The following is a 13,714-nucleotide window of genomic DNA, read 5'->3' on the forward strand; positions in this document are numbered from 1 at the left end:
TTACTTGTGTGAAAAACAGAGTATCTGGTTTAGAAACAACTTTGAATAATATTCCACCAGTATGTGATTCTCCCTACCTCTGTCAGAGGCAGAAGCAATTGGCATGTCATGTGGGGTCCAAGAAAAGCTCAGCTGTTTATATGTGTGATGTAAGTGGAAAGAGAAACAATTACAGGACAAAAAGCACCTTTAGTAAATGAAAACAACTACAACAACACAACATCTGCCCATTCAACTGATCACAAAGGAGGCTTTGTGGAAGGGAGTGAGACATTCTATTGTGGGAAGAGAAAGATAACATTCATCGTCTCCTGCCTGCAGGGAAACCTCTCTCTTTTACCATCTCTCTCTCTCTCTCTCTCTCTCTCTCTCTCTCTCTCTCTCTCTCTCTCTCTCTCTCTCTCTCTCTCTCTCTCTCTCTCTCTCTCTCTCTCTCTCTCTCTCTCTGTAAGAAAATGATCTACCACATAATTGACAGATAGAAAAAAGATACTGGTAGCGCTGGTTGCAGCAAGGGAAAGTTGGGGTAGGATATAGTCGGAGCAGCATTATTTATTAACCAAAGAAAAAAAATCTAATCCAGTGACATTCTCTTTCACAGTCTAGTAAAATACCAGTTTTTCAATTCAACATATATAAAAGCCATGTAAAGCTGGCTGTTAGACACTCTTTAACAAAGTGGAGAGATGCTGCATCTATAATTTTTTTCGTCAGTTTCCTTCCATATATGGCTGTCAGTGCAGCCAGCGAAATGACAAACAGGCTTTTTAAGGCATTACAGTTCAGAGTGAACAGGAAACACCGCATCACTAGGAAATGGTCCCAGAATAAAGAAAGAAATATATACAAATGCATTCTTTGTGTATCCTGCCTTGTTTGACAGGGCAGAAATGCACTATTTGGAGCTTTTTTAGTGCCTGTCTGATGGGACACTGGTCGTGCGACTCTTGAGCAGTAGACGGAAGCGGCTCTACGTGAAGAGTGTGAAAAGAGGAACTTATCTCTTCACATGATGGCAGCAGGAATTAAATAAATGTCTTGATGGTTCAAACAGACTGCGTTCTTGCATTTAAAAATGCAAGATGCAACGCTGAAACTTGTTCAAATCACTTATTTTAACTTGACGCAGCGTTTTAAAAATCCGAAATATTTAAAAAAATATTTGAAAATGTTATTTCCATAAAGCAGCTGAATGTATTACAACTGTAAATTGCATACAATATTAACTGTTTCATTTAATTTGTTATAATTTGCTTTATATATTTTATTTAATATTTGTAATTATTTTCTGTGTGTGTATCATGACAACTCTCTGAGTGTGTGGCATGGTAATAATGGATATGACAATGTTAATATGTTTGGTATTGGCAGAATAGATCTGCTACGCTGCTGCTGTTGCTGTTATTGCTGCTTCTGCAGAGCAAGTACAGAGACCTAGCCTGGGAAAACCCAGACAACTTCTGGCAAATTTAGATTTCAGTTACAACTGAGAATGGTCTGGTTTTAACCAGGCTAACAGAGACCTGCTACAGCCAATACATACACGACACGCTGCTGTGAGCATTAGGTATGCTGCTGCTGTATAATATAGCATACATGAATTACCATAGCAGATTTAGACAGGTGGAGCTGGGGAAGGTGGAGGGTTTCTGAAAAGGCATGAAACCAATCAGCTGAGAATGATGTGATTACAAGAAGATTGAGTTGAGGACCATTCAGCCTGCGCCATCTAGAGTTTCATGACAGAACTTTTTGTGTGTGTGTGTGTGTGTGTGTGTAATAATATAAATAGGGGTCATGAACATGTCTATTACTAATAGTATGCTATTTTGAATGCAGCCCAGCTGGTTATGACAGTCAAAATAATATTTTTATAGCATCACAGTGAGATGCACATTTAAGGAAAATCAATTTACAAGCATAACATATAACATATACAGCAGTCCCAAAAGGAATTTGGACATTTCTGGGCAAGTCACAGTTAAAAATGTCTAAAATTACCAACATTGAATAACAAAATATCAAAGTGGCATCTGCAAACAAATTATTCTAGAGAGCTCATCTCAGAACTACCTTCACCACTCAGTTTGATTTTGTTATATTATTTAAAGATATTCATACATTTTTAATAGTGACTTGAGTATCTGGATAGCTTCTGCAGCCACTGTAGCTGTCTCTGCAGAATAAATATGGAATAGTAAAGTATTTTAACATCAAAAACAAATTTACACACTTCAGCTTTAATTTTCACCAAGGAAGAGTTGAAGCCATCGGATTTACATTTTTAAACTGAATATACTGAGGATCACTCTTGTGCTTCATTCTCTCCCGTTCTCGTTTTCTTTTTCTCTTTCTTACACTTCAGAATGAATCTAACCAAGTGGGTCAGCTTACGCAAAAAGAAACAATGTGTATGAGCTCATTGCCAGCCATGTTCTTGCATCCCCAATGCGGGCTTTGCTTTCACTCATCACTTTCTCTTTCACTTCTGCCTTCACTTCTCCCTATCCTCCCCCCTCTCCCTCTCTTTTTCATTACAATCACTTTTCTCAGGATAATAGACACTCAGCAGACTTTCATAGCTATCAATAGGAGCATTAAAATGAGCCCTGAATGAGAAACCTTTTGTTGGAGTTTAATTACCGGGCCTGGATCTGGACCTCGCGCCATAAACTCGCATTTGTGATATTGGCTGCACTCCATGTGCCCACCACCGGACACTATCTGTGTCCAACTCTAGGTAGAAATTTCCTTGTCAAAACCGAACTGTGGCTAAGGGGGTACAAAAATGTGAATTTATACATCTACCAGGAGAGCATGTAACTCACAGAGATTGGAAAGCAAAATAGTGAGTTTACATCCTCACACGAGATGCCATCACTCACACTTCCTATCCGCCTGCTGAGCAGCATGCCCAGGGGAAGGGACCAATCAGCATATTATCATGACCCGGTCGGCAGGGTCCCACCCTGCTTTAATCTAAGAGGAATTTAGGCTAGAAAAGACAGATTAACTGGGCCGAAGGGTCAAGATTCACCCACTGGGTCTTGTGTCCTGCCTGAAGGTCTCAAGAGTGGCGGCCGGGGGTTGGTCATTTGGAGAGACATTTATAGAGTACATCCTGAAATAAACTGCCCATAACATTGGCACAGTGTAAAGTGATTGACTGTTACAACTGATCTTACTTTTATTAGTTATTAAAGGAGTCACATCATAGAATTTTATTAAATGAGGTCCACTTAAAAGTTTGGAATAATTTTTACTTTAAAATTTTAACTTTAAAGGCGGTTTTCTCAATGTTTAGATTTTCAAAATTACCCATGTGACTGGTTTTGTGGTCAAGGGTCACATGATTTAAAGAATGTTGGTAACCAGACAGCTGACAGCACCCATTGACTTCCACTGTAGGAAAAAATAATATTACTGAAATTAATTGGTGCCATCAACTGTCTGGTTACCAACACTCTTGATCTGACATTTACAGTATATTTTCATGGAACATGAATAAGTAAGTCCACTTCTTATGTCCTAAGTCCTTTATTAGAATTGTCTAGTCTTAACGACTAGCTGCACTACAGTGGCACATAAAGGTTTTGCCTTGACTAAAGTACCACTATTTTCAAAGATGAATAGCTAGCTAGGCCCAAGAGAATAGACTAAAACAACAACACCAAACCCATTATACCACTCTAGTTCTTACTCGAGTCCATGTAAATGACTGTACTGTACTCTCGCCCCAAAATTAAATCTTTGGAGATGCCTGACCCAATTAGACCTCCTCATGCCTCCGGGTATGATTTTATCACACAGTTCCAATCTGAGATTTCCTTCAGCAATCAAACCTATGTGTATTTTATGGACTTGTTAGCGTGAAGTCCGATATGTTGGCGTGCTTGTTATGTGTGATATGTGCGTGCATGTTATGAAATGCCAGAGTAGCAGATGGAGTGAACAGGTGGTATGTAGTGTGTGTGGGTTAGTTCGCATTTCTCTTTCTTTTGTGTGGGTCAGCATGTTATGGTTGGTGAGTGGGTGGGCTCTCTATAAGGGTAGCTGACAAATGCTAAAAAGCTTCCTGAGATGGCTAAACAAAAAACTCTCTGCCCAAAAATGACCTCCATTTCACTTCTGAACAGTGGAAATGTGGACTGAGAAAATGTCAGAGAAATGGAGCTTGGTTTGGAAAGAAAGGAGTGGCTTCCAGAGCTGTGATGTCAATGTCTGAGCTAAGCAGTAAATAGATAAATAAACAATTTATCAGGTGTTTTTGCTGTTTGCTGATGTGCTTCACCCTTGCTTTTTACATTTATACGCATGCCTTTCATCTGTTTGATTGCTTTTTATACCCTTTTAGAAGCTTTTGGTTTGCTGCGGTGATAGAAATTAATTCTATGAGCATTGCTTTCAGCCCTTGCCCCCAAAAAACCCACTCACAAACACACCCTCCCAGTCATACATGCCAGCCCTAGGCCAAAATACATGAGAAATGAAGGACAGGGGATGCAGAGAAATGGAAAGAACGACTTGACATGTTTATAAATATACTGTATAACTGAAAATATACTGTAAATATCAGATCAAGAGTGTTGGTAACCAGACAGTTGATGGCACCGATTGATTAGTAGCCTATTATTTTTTCCTAAGTCAATGGGTGCTGTCAACTGTCTGGTTACCAACATTCTTTAAAATATCTTCTTTTGTGTTCAACAGAAGAAAGAAACTCATACAGGTTTGGAACATGCCAACTTTTGGCACATCCTTGCTTCAAAAGGCACATGTTTCGCATTATAATTCAGGGTCAGTTTTTTTTGTGTGTAGTGAGTGAGACGTCTAAAAAACTCACTAGCCAATAAAAAAACCAAACGAGGACAAGAAAGAGAGAAAGGAAGTAAAGAAAGTGATGATCAAACGTTGCCCCCTTCTTAAACTGTGGATATTCCCACAGGGAGTCTGAGAGGCCGGTTGCACGCACTGGGGTTCAGGGGTTAATGAGCATGAAGATGGGGAGGGAGGGGGAAGATGTGATTGACAGCCAGACAGCAGCAACTCTAGGCTCATCTGACCCTAAAACACGAGTAGAAAAAGGAATATGTGTAAACTAAAGACATAAAAAGTTGAACCAAAACATAAGATATTTATTCATTTACACCCATCTAGCGGTATCTATTACCTGCATGTGATGCCTGAAATATGAAATAAAAGTCAGAAAATTCTATTTTTTTATTATTATAAATAAACAGTTTATTGAACCTTTAGACCACAGGTGTTCTAATCTGCTCCTGGAGGGCCACTGTCCTGAAGAGTTTAGCTCCAACCCTAATTAAACACACCTGAACCAGCTATTCAAAGCCTTTAGACTCGCTCGCTGCATCCAAAATCGCATACTGTCTGAGAAGGTACTACATTTAAATTTGAATATACTTTGTGACCATTAAAAAACACATTCTATATAAAATGAATGTGGGTAGTAGCATGAATGAAATTCGGACGTACTACATCCGCCATGTTGTTACGGTCACATGAGATGACCTACCAGCGTCAGTTGCGTCGCTTCACTTTCATTCACAAATCCTCTCCCGTGGCCTCATGGGATAGTAAAGTGTCCATCCAATGCACAGAATCTCACCAGAAGTAGTAGGTCATCAGGGGATTTTTCCACTACGGTTTTTCGAATATGCATTCGGACATACTACTCTGGTCTGTTGGTGTACTGTTTTTCGCATACCATATAGTAAGGAAATATTCGATATTTGGACGCAGCGACTAGAAACTTTCAGGCAAGTCTGTTGGAGCTGGTTGGAGCTAAATTCTGCGGGCTATTGGCTCTCAAAGAGCAGGATTGGATACCTCTGCTTTAGGCAAAGTCTAAAAAATGTTTGCATGTGTGTTTTTGTTGTCTATCATATTTAATTCATCAGGCTTTTATGGCTCATATATAGTATGATGAGAATATGGAGCTCTAGTCAAGGAGGAAAAAAACTCAATTTTATTCAGGGGTTATTATATGGTTAAAGTCTGAATGATGACGGTCTTGCACATCTTGCAAATGGCCTGGATTTCGTTCTAGATTCTGCAGCCTAATTACATAATTTAGGTGCCATGCTTTAGCCCTGGGCAGTGAATACTTTGTAGTGCTCTTGGCAAGGCTAACCCACATTGGGGTGATTTGGAGAGGGGAGAGGGGCGTACTACATTGATTAAGGGTAGTGAATTCAGAATTTATATAGATAATGGCTGGCTGGGTTTGAATAGGGGGCAAATAGGGAGGGGTAAATGGGTAGCCACCATTGATCCCTCTCTTCAGTCCCAAGCCTATCTTTTGCTGGCAGGTGGCCACGACAAGCCTCTCTTCAAACAGATGCTGACATCACCTTCTGTATCACCGGCAATGTTGCCGCAGCAACAACCATGACCTATGAGACCATTCACATCTTCTTTGGGTTAGTTCACCCAAAAATGAAAAGTTATCCCATAATTTACTCACCCTCAAGCCATCAGTGTATTTGACTTGACTTTCTTCTTTCAGCCAAACACAATCAGAGTTACATAAAAAAATATCTTGGCTCTTGCCAGCTTTGTAATGGGAGTGACTGGTACCACAGATATTGAAGCCCAAAAAAAGCGCATCCATCCATCATAAAAGTAATCCATACGGCCCCAGGGGGTTAAATAAGGCCTTCTGAAGCGAAGAAGAAAGTAATTTACACCTATGGCTTGAATCAGAGGAGCATTAGCTATCATTTTATTGAGGTAGACAATTCTAGTGACACAGTAAAAAAAGGTTTGCATAATATTAACATGGTAGTGGTTTAAACTTTGCCCTTAAACATTCAAGAAAATGTCCTTCCTAGAATCATCTCTGTTTCTCACACTCTAACTTTACAACGTTTCTATCTATAGCCCATGTTATAATTGCCTTGCAGCCACTTTAGCCTATAACTGAACCTGTAGCTGCACTCCTCATCAGGAGCTTATCCACTATTGCCTATTTATATGTTTATATGTTGGATAAAATGTGTTAATTTGGTAATAGTAAATTATAGCCTACATTTTAAATTCACAAATACTTTATAACAATATTTCCTAACATTTTAGTCTTATGTACCCTCACAGCTAGCCATAACCAAACCAAAAACCTGTTCCTTTTCATTTATATTAAAATGAATATTATTTAGCTTTATCAATAATATTGTTTAATATCCATTACAAAATCTATCTATCAAACAATGACACCCGAATTTGCTTTGTTTTTATTGTATTATGATTTATTGATTTAACAAAATTAGAAAGTATCTCAGTTTGGGAATCACCACTTTATGACATGGCGGTTCAATACACTGCATGATGAGTGTTGTTGTTTTTTTGTGCATATATTTTAGCAGCATATCAATAATTAAACAACTGTTTAATACTCAATAATGGTATATACATAAACACTGAGAGGGAACAATAGAGATTAAGAACCTGATGTCAGTTTGTACCCATTGTGATGATGTTGCTGGGAGGGTGAGGGGTGTAATTCACATCTTTGGGTTTCACTGAAAGAGGCCAGGAAAAGCTCAAATCTTTGTCCCTCCCCTTGTCCCTTCCCCCCTCTTCGTTTGGAACGGGGCTTGTGCAGCATTAAGTGTATTTATTAGTCAAAGTGCGTGTGCACAGTTGCCCTGACTGTAAAGAAAATGTAACATTCCCCAGCATGATTTTTTTTTTCCAGCTTCACCACCCTCTTATTCTCCCCAATGAAATAAGGTACCTCGATACTCCCTCCATGCTGGCCGGGGTGTGAAGTGGACACGCCGGGGATGGACGTCTTTTCATTTGCATGTGTTTTGTCCACACCCCTTACGAGATAACGACAGGACCCAGCCTACAGCCTTTCCTTCAGAGGGAGAAAGTGACATGGCTCGCCGTGTGTTGCCTATGCAGTGAATTGAGGATACACAGTGCATAAATCGAGGATATATTATAATTTGTACGTCTTGCGCGAGAAACTTGCTCGCGCCATCCATTACGTTGAAAGTATCAGCGCGCGGATTGAAAGATTTGGATTTACACATCGATGATACCAACCCTGACAGACATGTATGTAGTTTCCTCTTTCATTCATTTATTTTAACGACGTTTATGTGGTATATACGGACCTGTATATAGTATATTCGGTGCTTATTTAAGCGTCACGTGTACTTAAAAATCTCAAGTGGAAATATACAATTGGTAGTAAAGTATAATGCCAACGCAGAATGAGTCTATGGCAATGTATTTTGAGCAACCTGGTAAAACTGAGTGCGTACGCGGTGTAAAATGTGATTATTCGTGTTTTTTTTTTTTTTTTGGTTGTAATTTTGCAAATGGATGTGCAGGGCAGTGTGATAGACTTTCTCATAACATGGCATGGAGGACTAGGAGTGAGCCCTCAGCCCAGATGACAAAGAAACCTTTGTTTGGCATATGTGTGTAAAAGATGTAACCTCGGATATAAATAGTCAGGAATTACATAGCGGAAAGACACCGTCAGGCACTTTGTGTTATTGCTTTGAAGCCGTTCTTTCACTCTGCACGTCTTGCTCATAGCCACTCAGTTGCTTTAGAGAATATCCCATGAAGCTAATCCTGCACAACCTAATCCCTCTGATTCTTTTCCCCTTGTACATGCTAGGGAATGCTGGCTCTAATAACCTATTTATGTTACTTTGGAGTATATGTTTCACTTTTCTGGATTACTAGGTTTATTGATGCTTGTAAACAACTTTGTACAATACAAACTGACACATTTAGTTTGTTGTGGAAAAGGAGATGTGCACCATGATGTGTGCTGTCAGTTCAGTGAACGATTTTCAAGCCCACTGATACCATTTTAGATAGCCTAAAATTGTGGTTCTCAACCTTCCTGCCTCCAAGACCCCTCAATGTTCATGAATTTGTTAAAACATGTATGTAGTCTACACAGTATTTTGTCTGCTGCATTTAAGTTTAAAAACATTTTTTTTTATTTGTCTCCAAAAAATGAATATCCATTTCTCATACTGTACATTATAATGATGGCTAAATTCACTTGTGGCATTTAAAATGATTCATTTTAGTCATTAATTTAAAATTTTAGACAAATTCAACATTTATCAATCATCATCATCATCACAGCATGAAAATAATTATCTGTTTGGACAAAATCCTAATATCTGTGCAGCCATAATTTTAAGTCATCAGTGTCCCACTTGGAAGTTTGTTTAGGTCCCTCAATGGACTCTTGTCTAAAGAGCTATTGCCTTTGCCCATCCTAAAACTTCATACAGGCATTCTAGTATCCGGTCCACATGACACGGAACAACAGAATAGGCAAAATGTCTTCGTTCCTTTGACGTGGCTGTGTCTTGACTTCCAGTTCTTTGTGTGCTGTGCTATTTATGAACTTGCACGTGAGATTTGCTGACTCTCCTAACTGTATTAGGCCGTGTTGCTATACTAGCAGTCATAGTTTCTGTGAAGAGTGTGGGAACACTTCTTTTTGGAAAACTCAAAGCCTTGTGGGCAGCACCACGGGCCACACAATCTGTCCTTTGTGCAGACCTGGACCGACATGAAGGGGCCTAATTTAGCTAATGATTTGATCAAGAACAGCCATGAAAGTGATCAAGCAAAAGTGTGCTGCATGTCATACTGTCGTAGTTATTTTGTTACTTTGTTTATAAAGTCTGTAAATCAACTTAAATGTGATATTTAGTGGTTTAGTGCATATTTTCCTTTTAATTTTTTTTTCTTGTTGGATATTTGCTTAATACGGTCTATTTTGAGGTCTCTTTTAAGTTGCATCATATAAGCTCATTCAAACAGTGTGTGAGATGTGTACTGTAATTCCAAGTCTTTATTAAGTAACTTATTTATATTCAATCCAACCGAATTCTGTCTTTACTAAGTCAGAAAGCAATGCACATGCAGTTTTTCCCTTCACTTTTTTCTGTATAAACTCTCTCCTGCTTATTTTCGTTTTCATTCTGTTTCCTCACAAAGACGTGCACGTCCTTCCCCCCAGAGGAAAGACTGTCTGTCCTGGCTGACCATTCTGAAAATAGACACGCCTTGAGGAAGGACCAGTTGACTATTTACTGGCTGCTGCAAAAACCCACTACAGTTACTATCACGCTTCTGGCTTAAAATAAAATCTGTGTTACCTGATTTACTCTTCAAGACTAGATAGAATCCAGAAGGATAGTGATTTGGGAGCGCAAAAGTTGTGGGATTCTGTTTCTCAGAAATGAATGTAGGTTAGCTGCCTGCCAGGATCTATTTAGCCTTTTATCTTATGCTTTCTCTTCCTCCTCGGGAAAGCAGATAGTGCATTAGTTTTTCTTCCTGTCGGTCAGACAGCCACTAGTTGCAGAGGAAGCCAGCGCGTCTTGAAATGAGTGTCTGGATCTGTGTGGGAGGTTACAAATGATTCGTCCAGTCTTCTGCACCTGCATGCGTGTTATTCACCGGTAATGTTGCGGCTGCCTGAAGTTTGAATGCTCTTCTTGCAGAACACAAACTTTTTCCATTTTTCTTCCTCCTAACCAGCTCAAATGGCAGTGGTTAGTTTGAGACTATAATGATATAAAAGTCTCATTCTGTGTTATACCTTCACAGAGACTGATAATGCACACTGTCCTCCTTGTTTAGACACAGCATATGCAGTGCACACAAGACCTCCTACTGTAGTTTGTGTGGCATGTCATTATCAATGGTTAATTTGTTTGATTGCATGTGTGCCTCCACTGTGGGTGGTGTTCATTTTTACACAACACTTTTTTTTCCCAACTCACCCCTGATCAGAGCGTCGACTCGGTCCAGTGAATGTTCCAAGCAATATACCCGCAGGGCTCCAGATAAAAAAGTGCCAAATGACTTTTTTATATTTATTGAGAATCACTCAAAGATGGTTGTTCAGAAATACTTAAGTTCACTGAGTTTATAGCTTATTACTTTAGCTTCTAACAAAAACAACTACTGTGATGATATAGACTATGGCAATTTATATAAACTAGTGGTTCTAGTTGTATATAGTAAATTATTTCTGGTTTAATGCTGTCGTTGATTGTATTTGTGCCATATAAATACCCAACTGTGGCTCATTGGGAAAAATGTGCCTGTTTAAACATTTCTGCAAAATGATTGCAAAGTGAAATATCGTGATGAACGTGAATCTAGCAATGTTTTATTACGTTTGTTGTTATACATATCATAGCAGTTCGGGAATATAAAATGTTCAGCAAGTTTGCGCTAAAAGGTTAATTCTCTATTGCGTTTGAAAATAGCTTACCACCTACACTAAACCCAACACTAAACCTAACCAGCAGTGCTAACAAAATCAAACGTGGGATAAAATATAATCCCATTTTAGCTTGCTTTCAGCTCTTTTAATGTGACTTGTGTTTTCACTGTTTTCTTGTGAGAAAATAAGTCTTTATTAATTGATGATCTGTTGATTTCAACTCAAAATGTATATGTATAGTATAAATATACAGCGATATTGGTATGTTTTTGTACAAAAATGTAGAGGCACATTTTTACAATTGAGCCTAGCCTATGTTGTAAATACCATTCTGGCATAAAAATGAGTCATGACTTTGAAGTTCAGTGAGAGAGTCAGTAGAGAACTAAATAATGGCTCTGAATAATTCACTCCGTAAATCTGATTCAAACTGCTAACTCACAGGTGAGTTTGAGACACTTCATGTTTCATGAATCTTTGTCACTGATTGAACCAGATTCATTTTCTGGCTAATCGAACATCACAGGCCATGCTGTTTGTTATTGCATGCATGAAATATTGTCCGGACCGGCACTCTAACAAAATGATAAAACTGCATCTGAGCACAAGTTTTCCTGAGTGTACCAATTGAGACTGCATTTTGAATTATTGTCGCACATTTTTATTTTTTTGTCACATTTGCGACCATTTAGTCTGACTCGTCAAAAAAGGTTTTTAGTGGTCTGTTTGAATTTTTAGGTATTGTAACTCAGTTTGCTCTGTTTCAGAAGACAGCCCACAGCTCAGTCTCTGGCTGTGTGACTGCAGGAAACTCCAGCATAGTTGTGTCAGTCCTATCTCTTGGATAAACAGGAAGCTGCTTAAACTACAGCGCTGTTCAGTGGGGATGGTGATGTCTATGAAGTATGACAGCACTGTGAGAGCCTAGCTCTACAGTTAACCAAATGCAGATTAACCCTCATGTGTTTGGAAACAAAGTGCCGTCAACAACACACTGCTGTACACATAGTCGAAGAAGATTATCCTTCATTTCTCGAAGTGAGATATTATTTTGATTTGTGAAACAATAATGCTCGGGAGAGGTAATATGTAACTTGTGCATATAACTTTGCTGTGTCGTGCAGTTACTTACCACACAGTACTGCATATCTTGCAGCCAAGAGAGATTTTTCAGAATGGTTTAGTCATTAAATCCTCATTTAACTTTTCTTTCTCTCATTACCTCGTCCAGAGCTCCCACCCATCCGTCTGTGCAGCAACCGTCCTACCCACACCCACAATAAGTTTTCTGACTGAGTAGAGAAATGAATTCTCAGCGTCCCTAATGATTGTGCGGGTGGTTATGATGATATCATTGTGAAGAAGAGACAAACAGATGTCTGGATTGTTTTGTTTTTTTTCTGCACTGAAGTGTTACATTTTAAATAAAATTTTAGTTATTTTAACATTTTCTATTTGAATATATTTTAAAATGTAATTTATTTTTGGCAAAGCTGAATTTTCAGAATCATTACTCCAGTCTTCAGTGTCACATGATCCTTCAGATATCATTAATATGAAACATTTCTTATTACTGTCAACGTTGAAAACAGTTGTGCGGCTTAATATTTTTTTGGAAACCGTGATACATTTTTCCAGGATTCTTTACTAGGATCAATAGAAACTTCATTATTACGTTTTTTAAACAATTTAAATGTCTTTACTGTCAGTTTTTATCTATTTAATGTATCCTCGCTAAATGAAAAAATCTTTTGAATTGTAGTGTATGTATTTAGGTAAATAATAAAAATTAAGAAATGTTTTAGAAAATGCATAAATAGTGAGATATACTGAATAGTCACAAAGGCTTATTGAGAGAGAATTTATGTACAGCTATATACAGTAAATGTCTCCGTAAAAATGTCAAATATGCTGAAGACAGATGTTTCTGATTCCGAGAAAAATAATTTTCAGGTGAGTTAAAGTTCTTGTTTGCTAAAGATAAAGTACTTGACTAAGTCACCTGTTATTTTTGGCTTCCTTTCATACTCATCAAATGGGAGTAAACACACCTGAGAGTGTGCGGTGAGTTGTTACACAATGCTGGAATGTTGAGCAATGTCTAGATGTTTCACAATATAAGCGTGCCATTCATGTAGTATTTGCTGGGTACAATAATCTTGGCGCGATGAGTACGACCCAGCATGACCATGTGTTTAAACTGACATTGTCATTATAGGGTTGCCATGGCAATGTGTCATTGAACAACATCCACAACATGCATCATGGCTCCGAGTCTGTGTATTTCAAAAATATGTTGTTGAGTTGTATTTGGCCTAGCATACTGTGTAATTCCAAGGTAGGCTGTGTATAGTACGCTGTGTATTTCTGGAGTGTATCATTACGTAGAGAGAGAGAAGACTGTTATTACTGAGTCGGTACAGGAGAGACGGAGCATCTGGACTGGGTGACTCACTCTCTCCCTAAGGC

At 38.6% G+C, this 13,714-nt stretch overlaps 1 protein-coding gene across 2 annotated transcripts in view; it reads left to right on the plus strand.

Moving 5' to 3' along the window:
• ripor1 (RHO family interacting cell polarization regulator 1) overlaps positions 1 to 13,714 on the plus strand; it is an 81,509-nt gene that overhangs the window by 16,927 nt on the left and 50,868 nt on the right. The window contains exon 1 of one of the 2 annotated variants that reach the window (XM_056255111.1): positions 7,816 to 8,082. The exons of the other annotated variant lie outside the window; for it this stretch is intronic. The gene's annotated coding sequence lies outside the window, so the exon portion shown is untranslated. Of the gene's footprint in view, positions 1 to 7,815; positions 8,083 to 13,714 lie in introns of those variants that run through there. 2 annotated transcript variants of the gene reach the window in all.

This window comes from Rhinichthys klamathensis, unplaced genomic scaffold (assembly GCF_029890125.1).
Source record: "Rhinichthys klamathensis goyatoka isolate OS25496 unplaced genomic scaffold, OSU_Roscu_1.1 h1tg000005l_1, whole genome shotgun sequence".
NCBI lineage: Eukaryota > Metazoa > Chordata > Actinopteri > Cypriniformes > Leuciscidae > Rhinichthys > Rhinichthys klamathensis.